Raw genomic sequence first — 19,005 nt, forward strand, 5'->3', positions numbered from 1 at the left:
AGACTCCATGATAGGAATCAAAGTAAAGCCCAGAAAAGAAGCAGGCAGGTTGCATAAAAGGTAAAGGGTTTCCTGCCCCAATATTACATTAAGAAAATAACCTCCTGACAGGGAAAACTCCATGAATCCCGGTGAAAGGAAGCAGAGGGAGATGGAGGTGAGAAGTAGAGGGAGGTGGATGTGGGGAAAACCAAACTCTACCTTCATATGCTAGCTAGAAGCCAGCCAGGAAAACTCAGACTCAAATGACTTCCCAAGAGGGTTCAAACAGCTAAGGAGGGGAAAACGTTTTCCCCTCCCAGGCCAAGCTTAAGAGATTGTGGGTGTGTGCATGGGGGAGGTGGTAGGCCCCTATTTATAACAAGGGCAACGTCTTCATTTTCACCCCCATCAGTTGGTTGTGGTCGTTTTATTTTATTTTATATTGGTGGGGGAACAAACGGGAACTTGGGTAGGAAAAAAATAATTAACAAAGGAAATTCTGTAGTTTGTTTTTCATTCATGGAATATACAAATTCCATCAAAACTATTACACCCCTTAGGGACTCTCTATGGGAGGAGTAAGGCTGGTGGAAACTCAAATTCTGAAACAGTGGGATCACCCTTTAACTTTCAGCATAGAAAACATGTGCTGATCCTTTTCATTTTAAATAACTTTCAAAAGACAAAAATAGCACAGCCCAAGAAGTAAGATTTAAGTGTGAAATCCCTTCATAACAACAACTCATTCATCAAAATAGCTGTTAAAACCCAATCAATGGGGCTTCCCTGGTGGCGCAGTGGTTGAGAGTCCGCCTGCCGATGCAGGGGACACGGGTTCGTGCCCCGGTCCGGGAAGATCCCACATGCCGCACAGCAGCTGGGCCCGTGAGCCATGGCCGCTGGGTCTGCGCGTCCGGAGCCTGTGCTCCGCAACGGGAGAGGCCACAGCAGTGAGAGGCCCACATACCGCAAAAAAAAAAAAAAAAAAAAAAAAAATCAATGGCCCACTCACTCACTGGAAAAGTGCTAAATACAAAGATTTCCTCAGAATAAAATTCTCTGAACTGGTCTTCTAAAATAAGTGCAGCGATTTATATCTGCTCATAGATAATGACATAGTGACAAAACTATTACCAAAAGTATAGACTCTCCTAATAAAAGTAGTCAAGAAACAGAAAAAGGACCACCTTTTTTCTGTAAAACTAATATGTAAAGGCAGAACTACTAGGAAAATCAAGGGACTATGCCTGCCTCTATTCTCATCAGATACACAGAAAATGAGGACCGTGGCTCTTTCCCTGCTGCCGCGGAGTTGCACAGAGGCGGAGGCTCGGTGCGCTCAAGATTCGGTTCCACCCTTAACCCACCACCATGGCCCCATGGCTGAGGAAGTCTTAACGTAATGGACGTTACGACTGCTCTGCAAGAGGTGCTGAAGACCGCCCTCATCCAGGACGGCCTAGCACGTGGAATTCGCGAAGCTGCCAAAGCCTTAGACAAGCGCCAAGCCCATCTCTGCGTGCTTGCATCCAACTGTGAGGAGCCTATGTATGTCAAGTTGGTGGAGGCCCTTTGTGCTGAGCACCAAATCAACCTGATTAAGACTGAGGACCACGGGCTTCCCTGGTGGCGCAGTGGTTGGGAGTCCGCCTGCCGATGCAGGGGACACGGGTTTGTGCCCCGGTCCGGGAAGATCCCACACGCCGCGGAGCGGCTGGGCCCGTGAGCTATGGCCGTTGAGCCTGCGCGTCCGGAGCCTGTGCTCCGCAACGGGAGAGGCCACAACAGTGAGAGGCCCGCGTACCGCAAAAAAAAAAAAAAAGGTTGATGACCACAGGAAACTAGGGGAATGGGTAGAGGCCTCTGTAAAACTGACAGAGAGGGAAAACCCTGTAAAGTGGTCGGTTGCAGCTGGGTGGTGGTTAAGGACTATGGCAAAGAGTCTCAGGCCAAGGATGTCATCGAGGAGTACTTCAAACGCAAGAAATGATCAAATTAAAAAACTGGGCTCTTGTTCCTCATATCTGGTTTTTTATTTGGGGCAGGAAAGTAAGGTCCCTGTTAATGAAGGACAAAAGATATTCATTGCAAAATAACTGGCAGCATGCTATCTGTCTCCTGGTTTCTAAGTGAAAGGCTATTCTCCCAACCAGTAAGTAACTTCAGTGTTGGCAAGTAGAAGAGCCCAGCAAAGACAGGCTTACAGTAAGGTATTGTTGACAGTCAGGGCTTCTTGGGTGTGGACATTTATCACAACTACAACAAGGCCAGCCTAGAACCTAGAGAAATGGGTTGAGGCTAGTCAAGCATGGGTGTCAATAACTTAAAATCCTAAGCTGGATTGGATTTAGGCTGTGGGACACTAGGAGGTACATGAAGTCCAGGTGCATTTATGCACGTGCCCATCAGGGAAGGTCAGGGTGCCTTAACCTTTATTTACCTAAATATTAGGCACAGAAACAAGATGTGCTTCCATGTATTCTATTCCCTCTAGAATCTCAGTAGGGAGACGTAATGGTGACCCGTGTACTTCAAGCCTGGATCGAGTTGGGTTTGTTGGTATGAGTATGAAATGTTGAGCCAGGTAGGACTAATGGAAGTCTTAAAACTGGAATCCCTTGTAAATTGCCAACTGGGGTGCTTTGAGTTTCTCTCCCCTGGTTTGCCAGTCTTACTATACAGTTACAGGACACATGTGAAGGGAAAGTGAATTGTTTGCTTTTTTTTTTTTTTTTTGGCGGTATACGGGCCTCTCACTGCCGTGGCCTCTCCCCTTGCAGAGCACAGGCTCCGGACGCGCAGGCTCAGTGGCCATGGCTCACGGGCCCAGCCGCTCCGCGGCATGTGGGATCTTCCCGGACCGGGGCACGAACCCGTGTCCCCTGCATCGGCAGGTGGACTCTCAACTGCTGCACCACCAGGGAAGCCCTCAGTTTGCTTTTAATTCTCATTTCTTTATATCATCATTGGCTTAACATTTTGAGTCCCTATACTGTATTTGGTGCTGTTTGAGTCTGCTGATGCAGTGGAAAAACCATATTTTTGTTTGAAAAAAAGAAAAGAAAATGAGGACTGTGCTTTGACAACCCTTGCAAAATAGTCTCCCAGGGGACAAAAGTCCTAGGGACAGAACGCATCAGTGTACAGCCACAGCCAGTGGGGTACCCTCCTATCACGTTAAACACTACTGAGTATTTGTAACTATAATAACCTTCTTTACACACGAAGACCTTGTGGTTAAAGAAGTGTTTTTTAATATCTTTACTGAGTCAAAATATTAGTCACCAAACGAAAGTTTTCAAAAACTCTTCACTACATCATGTCCACTCTGAGCAAATAACACTCTTTGTTACAAGCACATTTTCGAGTATTTTGTTTCACAGTGGAACAAAGGAATCACTCACTGGGCTGTCCTCATTCGCGGCTGGCCTCATTCAGTTCACTTGAAGAACCTCTGACCCATCACCACCACGATCGCCTCCCCGCCCCCCACACCGCCTTGTGTTTTCTCTATGGCACCTTTCAGAGAATAACTCCACTCAGTTCAAATGTCAATGATGCCATTATGGGCATGGAACCTTTTAGAGGATGTGGACTGCTTATACCATTGTGTGACTGGACAACTGACTTGACATTCAGTTTTTCAGAGGTGGTCCAGATCTCAGTTTCCTTCCAGCTTCCTTAAAATAGAGGTGAGATCATCAAGGTCAGAAGAAAGGTGTCCAGTTACTATAATACCAATGAATAAACAGAAACGTAAAAAATAAAGAAATTAAGACCCTTAGCTCATGAATGTTATTTGGGTTTTAAATAGTTGTGGAGAAATGAGACCAAGTGCAAATATATTGGAGTGAATATACTGGACACTGAGCCATCAATACCTGAATCTTGAACGGATATATGGTTGACTCACAGCAAGACGTTCATTAACTCAGAAGTGGAAATGCATAATAAGGAGGTAGAGAGATGTATTTGAATAGCTCTACATTTTTTTAAAGGCACAAATCATGATAAGCATTTGTCTCTTTAAACTTTATGACATCATAATCCAGCACAATGACTGCCTTTACAAAGAAGCACTTCACTTACTAGAGCAGGCATACAGTTTATTTAAACATGATAGTTTTTACATCCAATCTATACGCTGTCTTTTAAAGGGCACCTGTACCAACACTACAAATCTGTTAGTGAACGAACAGAATTTTCAAAAGGCACCTCTAAATGACTCCCGAGTCTGAGGAAGATACAGATATTAAAGTTTATATCTATACCGTGCTCCTAAAAGGATGCATCTAAAACAGTGATTGAAATAAATCTCTTCTGGAACACAGCTGGGCATAACTTGACAAACATTGAAATAGGTGCTCTGTTTACTGATTGTTTCAGTTGACTCCTTCAGATAGGCAACATTTACTGAGTGCCTACCAGATACCGTGCACTATGAAAGGGGCTTGAGGGTATAAAAATGGAATGAGAGTAGTTTTTTACTCTTAATAAAAACCAATAATAATAATACTAGATTGAAAATATAAATAATAATCAATAGGACTTAAGCATAGGTGCTTTCATGAGTGGTTTACATGCATTAACTCATTTATCCTAAAAACAATCCTAGGAGATAACCATTTTACAGGTGACAGAGCTGAAGCACAGAAAGGTTAAGTGACTTGTCCAATGTCACACAGCATGGAGCCAGTACAGCACGGGTCTGAACCCAGGCCACCTGGGACTACAGTCCACACTCCCCACCATCATGTTGTACTAAGTTGCTCACAGGCTGATGGGAAGGAAGGTGGCTGCATCTGGAAAGCTTTCCTGGAGAAACACACACAGGAGCCGAGTCCTGAAGGATGAGGTGGATGGAATGGGGAGAGGGAGGCATTTCGGTCAGAGGTTAATGCTACCTAAGAGCACAGAGGCAAGAAACCTCTTCTCATCCACAGAGCAAGTAGTTGCTAAAGCTGGGACTAAGGATGCACACAACAAGGGGCAGGAGACGTGGTTGGAGAGGGAAGCAGGGGTCAGAGAACAACACCTGAAACCTATGGGCGGGAAGGGGGTGAGTGAAGGGTTTTTCCTTCTGGGAATACCGAGGATGGGTGGAAGGGGGGTGAACTAGGAAGCAAGGAGGCAAGTTGAGAAGCAATTCAAGAGAAAAGTGATGAGGATCTAATGGAGGTGGTGGGAATGGTCAAGCGACCAACGACCACAGCAACACGACAGCATGGAGATCCGCCAGGAATAATTTAGACATGCACAGTCTTCATGTAAAAGATGTGCATATCTTCCATATAACATGACTTTAATTCCCTGTAGGTGATGTGGCAACCTAGAGATCATAAACAAAAATAAAGATGCCAACACGAGGCGAGGGAAAGAGCACTGCACATGAACCCACGGAGCACGGCTTCAGGCCCCGCTCTGCCACCACAGCAGGGTGACTGCGACAGCCCACGTGGCCACTCGCTGCTCACTTCTCTGTAATCAGCCCAGAAATGAGCTATACGTCTCCTTCTCGTTGAGTCTCTGCCCGCCATTTCTCAGCGGAGGCATGTCAGAATCAGTAAAATGCTTCACCCTACTTCTCTATTAGCTTATTTTCAACAAGTGTTTACAACAAACACAGCTTCACAAAAATCACGAAGATTAAAAATAAGAGTACAACCACACTCGCAGAAAATAGATCTCTTTAACAGACGTTGCATCAAAATGGAAATGCCTGATGACACTGTCTAGAACGCGGAACGTACAGGGACCTCGTGTCATTTTCATAATTTAACACATCCTTATCATTTAAAGCCAGGAACCCAGAGTTATTATATATTCCTTATAGCAAAATCAAATTGATAGAACTGTGTGCTTTCCAGGATTTCTGAGGATTGGCCGCTCACCTATAGAGAAGGCCTGAGTAATAATACAAGAACCAGAAGCACAAGTTGCGATGCAAATTGCAATTTAAAAAACAAACACATTCAGACCATGGCATATGGTTCACAGAGACAAGCGTTCTTATACGACAACCCACACGTGACAGGGAAATGAATGTCAAAGACAGGAAAGCTGAGTTTACCTTCCACACCAGTCCTGACTTGTATGACCTCAGGAAGTCTCTTAACCTATGTGTGACTCAGTTTCCTCATTTGTAAAGATGGGATACTTATAGGTGTTTCACTTCTTTTTTTAAACCCACAGTTAAATAAGTTTGGCAAATACTGCGTACTTGGGCTTCCCTGGTGGCGCAGTGGTTGAGAGTCTGCCTGCCGATGCAGGGGACACGGGTTCGTGCCCCGGTCTGGGAAGATCCCACATGCCGCGGAGCGGCTGCGCCCGTGAGCCATGGCTGCTGAGCCTGTGCATCCGTAGCCTGTGCTCCACCGTGACTGTGAGACGCCCGCATACTGCAAAAAATATATATATATATACCGCGTACTTTACTAATCCTCCTCTGGAAGACGTGCAAAACACATTCAATATTAAAGGCTCTGACAAGTTCTGCCATCAAGAAACCTCTTTCTTTAAACTTGTTTGACCAAATAAAGTTCTAGTCATTTAACACTTTGGAACCTTGGCATTCCAAGAGACAAAGCGTAGCAAACAGCAGGGAAGGGGTCTTTCCACAAAGCTCAGCTTTCCTGGGTGAGGACCTCATCCTCTGCTATTCAGAAAGGTTTCCTCCCATGTAGCAGGATCAAGGCACAGGCAGCAGAGGGGGCACCACACAGTCTCTCCAACTGAAATACTGCCTCTCTCTCCAGGGCAGTGTTTCCAAAGACACCAGTTAGGACTCTTGCTTGGGTCACATGTCCACCTCCTGGACTAATCGCTGTGGTCAAAGGACTAGGGCACAGGGACCAGCAGGCACAGAAGCACAGGACAAGGATGCAATAAATATTTGCAAACAAATGAATAAACTGGGAAAGGGCTGCTGGGCTGGGCAGACAAACAGCAGATTGCCAGTTCAACCACTACCTAGGCTTTTATGATTATTATGACTGAAAATTTTAGCGCTGAGAGTCCTGGCAACAAAGGCAAAAAGCAAACACAGTGTTATTTTCACTAACTGATTTTTAAAAAGGAAGCAGGTTAAGTTTTTTAAGTGAGAAAAGTTTGGTTTTCCTGGCACTAAATGCTAACAGCAATTTAGCATAGAAGCTATTCACTCAAAAATATCAATCACGGGTCCTTAAGGAAGCACAGAATAGGAAAATGGACTGATTATTCCTTTAACCAAAAAATGTGGACATGTCCTTCACACTCAGCTTCTCATATCAACTTTTGCTAAAAGCCAAAGACAAACAGTAAAAATTAAAGGCACTTCTTCAGGGCGCTTCTTCCGGGCAGGTCCAGCCAGATAGTTTTCTAGAAATCTAATAATAAAGAGGACTCTATTCTGACTACCTGGTGGACAGTCCTCTGGGTCCTGCCAGGCGGTGAGGCAGAATAGAAAGAGTAAAGGCCGCAGGGTTGGACAGACGACCAACGTTGTCGGCTTCTGGCATCCACTGATTAGCTTTGGAAAATGGTTGAAGGATTTTAAGCAGGGAATGATACGCTTGGATTTTCATTTCTGAAAGCCACTGGGGCAGCTGTGCAGACAGAGGATCAGAGTGAGGCCACAGGCCATGGGGGCTAGTAGTTAAAAGGCTGCTGAAGTTTGCCTGGAGAGCCGGTGATGACAGCCTGAACGAAATTTTAATGGGACTTAGTGCCCACAAAATCTCCTTAGTCTACGACAGGTCAGCCTCACTCGTGAGGCGTCTATGACATCAGTGGTGCCCCAGGAACACAAGTCCTTCCCCAGAATATTTTGTGGAGGGCTGTTCCCCCACCCACTAATGAGGTCCTTGCATGTCGCAGAGAACAAGTGACTTCTTCAGCTTTTATACTAAAACAAACAGAAGAGAAATGGTTCTGACAGCAAGAGGCTGGAGGAGGCCCAGAATGAACTGACCCCAGAGCGCGAGCAGTGGCTAACGCTTCGTTCCTCAGGGTCCTCATGGGCGGAAGAGATGCTGCCTACCTCCTCCCAGGAAGCTTGCTTCCCCTTGTTGAAGACTGATTTCCCATAGAAACAATGTTAGAATCAAACAAACTTCTTGTATAATTTATCTTGATAAACATGATTCACTTCTGCAAAACTTTTAGCAAAATTATATTACAGTAAGTTCTGTCCTCCCCCCCACCTAAAACACACAAACGAAAACCCTTAAAATACAAACTATAATTTAAGAGCTCAGCAAAATGATAAGACTGACCAACAATCCTCGATCTTTCTAAGTCTATAATGGTGCATCTGAGCCAGTCCTTCAAAATGGCAAAGAGCCAGCACTTCTGAGAAGTGTTCACCTTAGGCAGCAGGTAAACCATGGCCTAGGCCATTCTAGGTCCCATCCTCACCTGTCTTCTAAAACCAAAAAGGATTTTCTGACTTGGTTACAACTTAGCAGGTCTCCCAGCCTCCAGCCTTGCCATACTGTAAGCCCATTACCACACTGGGGTCAAATGTAAATCTGATGTCTCCCCTTCTTTCTGGACTCCTTAAAAGGTTCTGGAAAGCCCTCCATGACTTAACTCCAAACTATACTTCAAACGTTAAATTCTGTTCCCACCTGTCACTAACTCGTAGCCTTCAAGCTTCAACTCAGGCGTCAACTTCCCAGGGGAACGTCCATCTGGCTCTGAACGAAGCCAAGGGCCAGTCTGTCATCCCACAGCACTTTGGACACAGGCACACCTCTTACTACATGATACTGAGATTATCCGTTAGAGTCTGCATGTTCTTTTTGTTTTGCTTATCTTCCTACCCCTGGTAGTAGCACTGGGCCCAACACAGCACAGGCACCTCACTGGTGTTTGCTAAACTAACTACAGAATGAAACTTCTTCTCTGACTTCCCTCTCTACTCCTGACCTTCAATTTCCTGCCCTACAACTGTGTGCCTCAATGTGCACAAATGGGTTATTTTAGCCACAAATCCCCAGTGCTGAACAGAATCACATACTCTTCACAAGTTCACCATTAAACAACTCATATCAAAGAATGTCTGCTAGGGGACTTCTCTGGTGGCGCAGTGGTTAAGAATCCACCTGCCAAAGCAGGGGACACGGGTTCGAGCCCTGGTCCGGGAAGATCCCACGTGCAGCGGAGCAACTAAGCCCGCGAGCCGCAACTCCTGAGCCCGCGTGCCCCGAGCCCGTGCTCCGCAACAAGAGAAGCCACCGCAATGAGAAGCACGTGCACCACAACGAAGAGTAGCCCCCGCTCGCCGCAACTAGAAAAGCCCACGCGCAGCAACAGACCCAACACATCCCCAAATTAATTAATTTTCAAAAAAGAATGTCTACTTAGATTAATAATAATGAGCTAATGCCCAGACTAGAGATTGAAACCTTCCATATATCTTCATACACACTGAACAGCCTGAACAACTCTTTGGGGTAAAAATATCCTTTCTTCTCATCGTTTTTCTCAACCCTATCTTTCAAAACACACACATGCAACAATATCTTTGAAAAATCCGGGCTGAAACAAGAAGGGATCTGTACTTAGATATGACGGAAGAGATGATCAGTTCTCTCACTGAACTTCTTCAAAAGATCCCTCATGTGTTCCATTTAAACACGTGTTTCCTCTTACTCACATCTTGATCTGAACACCAGCAATGCTTCTTAGACGAGACTTCTCACCCTGTGCTTTTGCAAGGATAATACACATTCCCAAACACATCATGTTCTGATCACTTAGGGTGAGGGTCAGGGAACCCAAATGTGTACAGAGGCCAAGGTGGTATTGGGCCAGTCACTACCTCTTCTGATCTGTGTTAGGCACAGACGTAGGCCTGATTCCAAAGTCTAAGCTCTCAAGAGTGGCTGGAACTGAGATATATGACTGAAATCTCCCAATTTGTAAATACTGGCAACCAATTTAATTTTTTTTTAAACTCTGTGTACTTAAAGCACGTTAGAATAGGCTGCAGGCCGCTAGCTGGTGACATCTGCTTTCCTTCTAAGCTACCCATTGTCATTTTCAGTGGCCCACTGATTATAAACTTTTGTCTTCTCCAACGTGACACAGAGATCTTTTGTGACTGGAAATACATACGACCCTCTAAGACTGGCACCAATTGTAGGGCCCAACACCCGATGCCCCGGGCTCCAAAACAGCTGGATTAAAGCATCCATGTTAACCAACAGGAGTTTCATCCAGCTCATCATTCCAGGAGAGTTTCCCCCACATTTCAGCTTAATTACCTCAACCATTGTTTCCACCAGGAGCCAGGGGAGAGGTGACAGCAAATGGAGTCGACAGGTACCTGCTCCAAAGGCCCACAGAACCCGAGATAAGTCTGGGAGGGAGAGAGAGATAATGATCCCAAGTTCCTAGAGTGGAACTTGAGAGAGAATAGGTTAGGAGGCTGAGACATTTGAACTCAGAGAGATGGAACTTCTATAGGAAAGGAACAAGGCCTTCCAGGTTTAGAGGGAAGAAAAGGTCAATAAACCTCAAAATAAAAAGGAAGCTTTTAATGAAATGCCCAAAGAAGCTCCTGGTCTGTAGCTGCTTTAACATAAGATTCACAGGACTATCTAGAGAACTCCCAGGTCCGTCTTTAAGAGCCAAGCCCAACACTGAACATCTAAAGAGTCCTTTCTGTTCTGTGAGGTACCTGCCAGTGAAACTAAACTTAAGTGCCCTGCCATGGCTCAGTCTCCTTTAAAGTACCTCATTAGGGACCTCCCTGGTCCAGTGGTTAAGACTCCATGCTCCCAATGCAGGGGGCCCAGGTTCCATCCCTGTTCAGGGAACTAGACCCTGCATGCCGCAACTAAAGATCCCTCGTGCCACAACTAAGACCCGGCGCAGCCAAATAAAAAAATATTTTTTTAAAAAAACAAAATAAAATAAAGTACCTCACTGGTCCTTTATCCCTTGCGGACACCTCTGGCTTTATCTGGAGAAACTCACTCTGTAAGCCCTGTCCCACACTCCGCTCTCACACCTACTTTGCCCTCACAAGCTTGGCATAGAAGAAATATCCATTTTAAACTTGGATTTAAACAGAAATTTTCTTTATTCGCTCATTTCGTCAGCTACAAATGAGGAAATTCCACCTGCCTCACAGTGGGGATGAGATGAAATAATGAATCAATGATTCCAACCATAAACGGTGCTCAAATGTTCTTTTCTCTCCCCAAGCCCAGTCTCCCACTCCAGCCCCAGCATTGTTTTCTTTCTTTTTCCTTTTCTTTTAATTGGAGTATAGTTGATTCACAATGTTGTGTTAATTTCTGCTGTACAGCAAAGTGATTCAGTTACACATATAATATCTACATTCTTTTTTTATATTCTTTTCCATTATGGTTTGTCATCGGATACTGAATATAGTTCCCTGTGCTATACAGTAGGCCCTTGTGGTTTATCCATTCTCTATATAAAAGCTTACATCTGCTCACCCCAACCTCCCACTCCATCCCTCCCCCTCCCTCAACCCCATCCCCCTTCAGCCCCAACGTTTTATAGTTTATGACCCAAAATGTCAAAAGTACAAAATTCTGAAATACTGACTGTACCGAACAGAAGCTTGAAGTGATACACAAGTGATAAATCTCGTTTTCCTCTTCTTACTCATTAATATAAATTTGCTCAGTGACAGATTAACTAAAAAACTGTCAATTCCACGAAGTTGGATGCAAAAACACAACTTAAAACACACAGTAGCCCATATCAACAGCCAGTAATAATTTTTATTGCCACCTGTTACGCTAGTTGCCAGGAAATTTTTTTTTTTTAATCTTGGATGTTGTTTTAAATATGTAATAAAAGAAAATATGACCGGCTGTTGAAGCCCATATGCTACTCCTTTTCAGGACTACAAAATGCTCATTCAGAGCTGGTTTGCACACAGCAAGGAGCAGCTTGCTTCAAACACTCCCTCGTACACTGGCAAGTCCCAAACATATTTCGTGAAATTAAACCTTTCCCTGGGCTCTGCGCTCATACTGCCACCAAAGGTCAACATCTTCACTTGGACGTTTCAAACGCATCCCAAACTCAATGTGTTCTAAAGTTATGTCCTTTCGCAACCCCACCAGTCTCCCGCATCACACTGAACAAGGTCCCTACCTACCCAGTTTCTCAAACTCATCACTGATTCCTCTTATTTTCCTCAACTCTCATATGCAAGTCCTACTACTTCTATATTCCAAACACATCCCGAATCTGTCCACCTCTCACCACCTCCTCTAGCAATCCTGAGACCAGCGGTTCTCAAACTTTTCCGTGCATCAGATCATCTGGAGGGCTTGTTAAAACACAGATTGCTGGGTCCCGTCCCACCCCCTAGAGTTTCTGATTCAGTAGGTGTGCGAGATAAGGCTGAGAATGTGCATTATTACTAATAAGTTCCCAGGCGATTCTGCTGCTGCTGGTCCTGAGAACACCTTGCAGAACCATCACCCCACACCAAGTCATTATCTCTCACCTCCCTACCCAGGAACACCTAAATTACTGGTTGTCCCACTGTCTTGCCTCCCTCTAATTTATTCTCTACTTAAGAAGCCTCAGTCATCATTTTAAATATATCAGATTGTGTTATTTGAAAATAAAATCCAAACTCCTTAGTTACCACAGTGTGTGTGGTCTGGCGTGGCTTCTCTGATCCATCGTGCTCTAGCCTCGGTGCCCCTTTAGGTCCCCTAAAACCACAAGCTTCCTCAGGACCTCTGCATATTCTGCTGAATCTGCCTAGAAGCCCCTTCCCCTCACTCTTCTCTCTTGACTGTTCTCTCTCTTCCTTCAGGCATTACCTTAAATGTCACCTCATAAATGTCTCATCTAACTACCCTACATAACCCCCCACCCCACTCCAAATTCCTTATCATTGCACCCTTTTTGACAGTTTTTAGCCTTGCCACAATTAACGTGTATGTATTTATTTACTTGTTTGTCTGCCTCACTGTCTAGATGGCTAGCCAAGCCATATGTGTCATACTTGCTGTACACCTAGCACAGGGCCTGCTATATATATGTAGTACATACCGAATAAATTTCTATTGTATAAATGGATGGATAAATGAAGAATAAATAACAAACCTTATAACAAGAGCAGACAATGACTTCAAATTTCTAGCTAACATAATCAAACCACCTTCCAGATTATTTGAATCCATCTCTTTAGGACAAGTTAATTATGTTGCAAACAAGTCAAAACAATACCATATGAGAGCTGTAAGGGGTGGGAAAAATACAACTGAACACAAACCATTTCCACAAAAACAGACCCACAGCAGAACCCTGAAATCTGAAGGTAGACTGTCTTGTCCGGTACTTTTTTTTTAAGATAACTAAATATCAGCCTTCCCACCAGATGACATTTTTACAAAACATTTCCATATTAAACAACTCACGGTATATGACAACATGTCAACACGCTTTCATAGAATATATATTCCCGCGTCACATAACAGCAAACATTCAAGTTTCAACAAAGTCTCCACCACATGGTGGTGGAAACCTCATCTCAAGGCACAGCTCAGGGAACTGGTCTCCACTGATACTCAGTAATAAATCAAGCAAATGATCACAAAGCTCAAAGGAACCTGCACCCCCAGCCCCCCAAATCGTGTCTGCTCTTCTCTGATCCTTGATAGAAGGCCTACTCCATGCTTGCTCATTTAGCAATTTTTTTTGAGGAGTAAGTAAAATCATACATCACGGGCATTCACAGCAGGATTCTGTAACCACAGTGCCACTGATATATTCCTCCTAAAGTCTGTTATCACTTTTCTGCTTATAATCCTCTGATAGCTCCCAGGGGCCTTCAAGAAAAACTCTATACATTGCTCAGTGTGGCACGTGAGTCCTTCCTGACCTGCTTTTCCTAGCTGCGGCTGATGCTTCCAGCTACATTTCTCACCACTCCCTGGATTCTCCTCTTGCAATTCTGTAACCAAATTTGTTTCCCCTCAGATCAAGTCTCCTTGCTCAGCAAACCCACCACTGACCATCTCCTTTTTTTTTCCCTGGTACGCTGGCCTCTCACTGTTGTGGCCTCTCCCGTTGCGGAGCACAAGCTCCGGACGCGCAGGCTCAGCGGCCATGGCTCACGGGCCCAGCCGCTCCACGGCATGTGGGATCTTCCCGGACCGGGGCACGAACCCGTCTCCCCTGCATCGGCAGGCGGACTCGCAACCACTGTGCCACCAGGGAAGCCCGACCATCTCATCTTAATCTAATTCTAGTTTTTCCTCAACACTTAGTTTGGTGTAACAAACGTGGACTACATGCCACTCTCTGGGCTTCCCACCACCATCGCTCTTCCTGGACTCCAGAGAAATAGTTCATTTACATGCTCTCTCCTTGACGACACTGTGATGTCCCTGAGGGTCTGATCTGGGCCATGTTCTTTTCCCATCCCAGTACCTAGCACAGAGCCTGACAAAAGCAGGGTTCAAAAGAGAGAAACAACAGCCAACAGCAGAAGCAACCCAAATATCTGCCAACGGATGAATGGACAAAGAAAATGGGGTATATTCATACGGTGGAATATTATTCAGCCTCAAGAAAGAAGGAAATTCTGTCATATGCGACGATGAACTTTATGCTAAATGAAATAACCCAGGCTCCAAAAGACAAATACTTACTGATTCCATTTATATGTGGTATCTTAAGTAGTCAAACTCTTAGAAAGTAGAATGGTGGCTGCCGGGTACAGAGGGGGCAGAGAAAATGAAAGTTGCTATTCAATGGGTATAAAGGTTCAGGTTTTTTTTTTTGTTGTTGTTTTTTTGTGGTACGCAGGCTTCTCACTGTTGTGGCCTCTCCCACTGTGGAGCACAGGCTCCAGACGCACAGGCTCAGCGGCCATGGCTCACGGGCCCAGCCGCTCCGCGGCATGTGGGATCTTCCCGGACCAGGGCACGAACCCGTGTCCCCTGCATCGGCAGGTGGACTCTCAACCACTGCGCCACCAGGGAAGCCCAGAAATACTTTTTAGTTCACTTTCTTTTACCCATTCCTTCCCTCTGTCACTGTGAATATTATTTTCTACGAATACTTTTCCAAATGTTGATCCAGCACAAGATAGACATCCCTTTTGATTCTATCCACCTAACAGATTTTTACTTCTCTGTTTCCATCTGTTGGAACTCAAGAGCTACCTAGCCAGCAGGCTACAGCGAGAGAAACTTTCCAAACAAAGTTGGAATTAATTACTTGTAACATTTTCAAAACACCAAAGGGAGAGGGGAAAAGAGTGCTACTGCGGGGGAAAAAAATTAATCCCACTATCACTACTCTAGCTCTCCCCGCGAGTCTCCTCCCTCAGTACATGCAGACCATAAATCATCATGTTGTCTTTGAAGTTGACTGGAGCAACCCAGCCAAAGAGATGGGGCCTTGGGCTGGATGGAATGGTGATCTGTTCAAAGATAAGATCCCAGCTTTGCATTTGGCAGAGAGACTCCTGTGAGAATTATCTGAATATTGATAAGGAGGGGCAGAGAGACGTAAAAACCGGGCTTACGTGATAGCAGTAAGTTATCAGAGCTTAACAGAAAGCCTGCTCCTCAGAGGCTTCAGCCTAAGACTGTCACTCAGGTAACGCCATCCAAATCCAGTTGGATCAAAGAACGTCCCACTACAGTATGGAGGTAGCATTTTTTCAAATCATTATAATGCAGAGACTGTGGTAGTAAAGGAAAGTTTACAAGATCATGGAAAATAGAAGATTCTGATGGCCAAGAACCTCAAAGGGAGCGCCTAGGGGGACAGAGGAAAACGTTAAATAAGGTCGAATGCAGCGTCACTGTACTTCTGGCATTTTCCTGTGTAGCTTCAGGGAGAATAAGACAACTTTCTGTCTTTTCTCTACTGATAGCTTACATGGAAGGTTCCCACAACTAGAAGTGATGGGGACACTCATTCCTCAAGTGTTTACCAAGGTCCACGGGCCACACGGTGTGCTGAATGCTGGCAATACCACGGCTCCCACCTTTGGGGCATCCACAGTCGAGGGGGTCAACCCAACTCACCAGGGAACCCTCTTCCCATGTGAGATTAGGCAGCAGTGCTACTAACCAATGCCAACACTATGCCTTTGTGTTGAAAAACTGGACCTTGAACAACGTGAGCATCAGGGGCAGTGGAAAATCTGCGTACAACGTGTGGCCAGTGTCCCCGTACACAGGAGCAGTTCCTCCACACCCTTGGGTTCAACAACCCTGGATGTGTGGTACTGCAGTATTTACAGTATTTATATCCCCATATGAGTGGATCCGCGCAGCTCAAACCTGTGTCGTTCAAGGGTCAACTATAGTTATTTTCTTTTCTTTCTTTCTTTTTTTTTTTTAATAACTTTATTTATTTATTTATTTTTGGCTGCGTTAGGTCTTCATTGCTGCACCCAGGCTTTCTCTAGTTGCAGCGAGCAAGGGCTACTCTTCGTTGCCGTGCACGGATTTCTCATTGCGGTGGCTTCTCTTGTTGCCAAGCATGGGCTCTAGGCACGCAGGCTTCAGAAGTTGTGGCTCACGAGTTCTAGAGCACAAGCTCAGTAGTTGTGGCTCACCGGCTTAGCTGCTCCATGGCATGTGGGATCTTCCTGGACCAGGGCTTGAACTCGTGTCTCCTGCATTAGCAGGCGGATTCTTAACCACTATGCCACCAGGGAAGCCCTGTAGTTATTTTCTTAGAGAAGAAATGTTCATCAATACAGCTCTGACCTGAGGTTGGCATTGACAGTAAACACAGATGACAGCTCGGGGAAAGCCCCAATGCTCCCACAGCTTCCCCATGCCCATAGAAGCCATTAGACACATTTCTCATGGGTTGTATCTAATAACTTCACTGGCCAAACTTGAAAACGATTTTTCATCTGCCTCCTGCATTCTTCCTCATAAGTGTCCTAGCTGCTCTGGGACACATTCTGACACTTATAGAAATTATCTATAGGGCTTCCCGGGTGGTGCAGTGGTTGAGAGTCCGCCTGCCGATGCAGGGGACACGGGTTCGTGCCCCGGTCCGGGAAGATCCCACATGCCACGGAGCGGCTGGGCCCGTGAGCCGTGGCCACTGAGCCTGCGCATCTGGAGCCTGTGCTCCGCAACGGGAGAGGCCACAGCAGTGAGAGGCCCGCGTACCGCAAAAAAAAAAAAAAAAAGAGAAATTATCTATAGATTGTAAGTACTTCAGCACATAATGATATACCATCCCCGCAGCAGGAGAGAACACTGAAAATTATACACAGCATTCACTGACGTGCACACACATTTATCTCACCTAAACTGTGTGTGTGTTTAATCCAGAGCACTTTAACAATCACCCTATTTACTCCTTTGCAACAAAACACTGATTTCTTTAAAATTAACTGAAAGAAATGGAAGACTCAAAACAGCATCAAATACTTAAATTTATTTTCCCGAGTAATATGTAATGTAACATATTACGTGTATGTTGTGTTCTGTTGATTCAATTATCTTCAGTTTTGGAAGGTTTCCTTGTTCTTTTATTTGGAAAATCACTTTAACCTTTCCTATTTACATAAAGTGCCCAGGCTGTAACATTCCGGAGGTTTACAGTAACAGTACACGTTTACCATTAATTTACTCATTCATTCAAGTGCCACGTTCCCCTGAATCTTCCCGGTTTCACCGAGGCTGAATCACACCCTCCTTATGCTTCTCAAGCATTTGGTGTGGCTGCTAGCAGAGCTCTGATCTCACCTCCAGAGTTCCTAGACTACCTACCTGTCCCCCCATGAGTCTGGGAACAAATCGAGTACAAAGACTTTTCTTGTTTTACCATAGCGCCTTCTAAGTTCCTGCAACCCAGTAGGTGGGTGATGGCTAAAGGTAGAAAAACAGTAAATGACCACATTTCTATTGACCAACGACTATATTATATGCAACCAGGTGCTGTAAATCCTCCCTTTGAGGAGTAATTCCAATTCTGGACATTTATAGAAGACAGGCAGAGACCAGGCAACCCGTGTGCGTAAAACGTGGAATGTACACGTTGGGGGTGAAGGAGGCAGACAGGCGTAGCACAGAAAGGTCTAGATGATCTTAAGGCTCCTCCCATTCCCGAGAGTCCTAGAAAGAGGCAGGGCACGCCCCTCCCACCTGCGCTCAAGAGAAACTGGGAGGGAGCGTTCGGCTGCCTCTCCACGGCTTCCACCAAGAATGCCACGTCCCATCAGGGAGAAATGCTATCTCAAACATCCGACTAGCCTGCAGGGAGAGATTATTGACTACACAGCTTTGTTTCCTTTTTATTTCTGCGCAAGGCCTATTCAAAACGTGCAATTTGTTGGGGGGATAAAATGGGCTGTGATATGTAAAAAGCTTAGAAACAGTAAGCACTCTATGTCTGTTAGCTATTAATATCGTTTTCTATTTAGTTGGGGCAAAGGTGAACCATGACATTTTGCTGACAGTTATCTTCCTGATCCTCTGACTTGTCTACTGTGTCATTATTCAGCCACACATGCAAATGAACAGACCTGGGGAATCGCAATCCTAAAAACAAGCAAACGAAAGCGCACCCTCCCCTGCAAGTTTAGGGCAATAGCTTTGCTTATGTAGATGCGGCAAATTAACAAGGTACTGCTTCCTATAAAGCATCCAGCGGTGCCCACCCCCTCCTCTAAAACCTGCCTCTAACCATGGAGAGGGGTCAGCAGGAGGGCCAAGACAAGGGAGAATGTTCCCATTTCACCTAATCAGAGTGCTTTTTCTCTTTAGTAACCACTTTACAAGCGCAGTAGAAATAACACCATATTCTGATTACCTTTTGGGTCTTTGAAACAAGATCGCCTGTGTTCATTGACTAGGCCTCAATGATTCAACTTCTTTGACTACTGTCTGAACATAACACGTGCAGGTGCCTTTGCTGATACATATGCAGAGCAAACAGGAATTAACTAACCCACTCTCAGGGGAGCCATAATTTTTTTTTTTTTAAGAGGTGAATACATGTAGAGAGTCAGTATTTCCCAAATCTGCAGCAATGTTATTCCACTCAAGA

General features: G+C 45.1%; 2 protein-coding genes and 1 pseudogene across 7 annotated transcripts in view; 2 read left to right on the forward strand and 1 right to left on the reverse strand.

Annotated features, from left to right (window-relative positions):
* Window positions 1-19,005, reverse strand: part of CARMIL1 (capping protein regulator and myosin 1 linker 1) — a 323,730-nt gene that overhangs the window by 270,067 nt on the left and 34,658 nt on the right. The gene's annotated exons all lie outside the window — the stretch shown is intronic.
* The window catches only part of LOC116761533 (cytidine monophosphate-N-acetylneuraminic acid hydroxylase), a 258,069-nt gene that overhangs the window by 50,629 nt on the left and 188,435 nt on the right, over window positions 1-19,005 (forward strand). The gene's annotated exons all lie outside the window — the stretch shown is intronic.
* Window positions 1,385-1,978, forward strand: LOC116761536 (annotated as a pseudogene).

Source organism: Phocoena sinus, chromosome 11 (assembly GCF_008692025.1).
Source record: "Phocoena sinus isolate mPhoSin1 chromosome 11, mPhoSin1.pri, whole genome shotgun sequence".
Lineage (NCBI taxonomy): Eukaryota > Metazoa > Chordata > Mammalia > Artiodactyla > Phocoenidae > Phocoena > Phocoena sinus.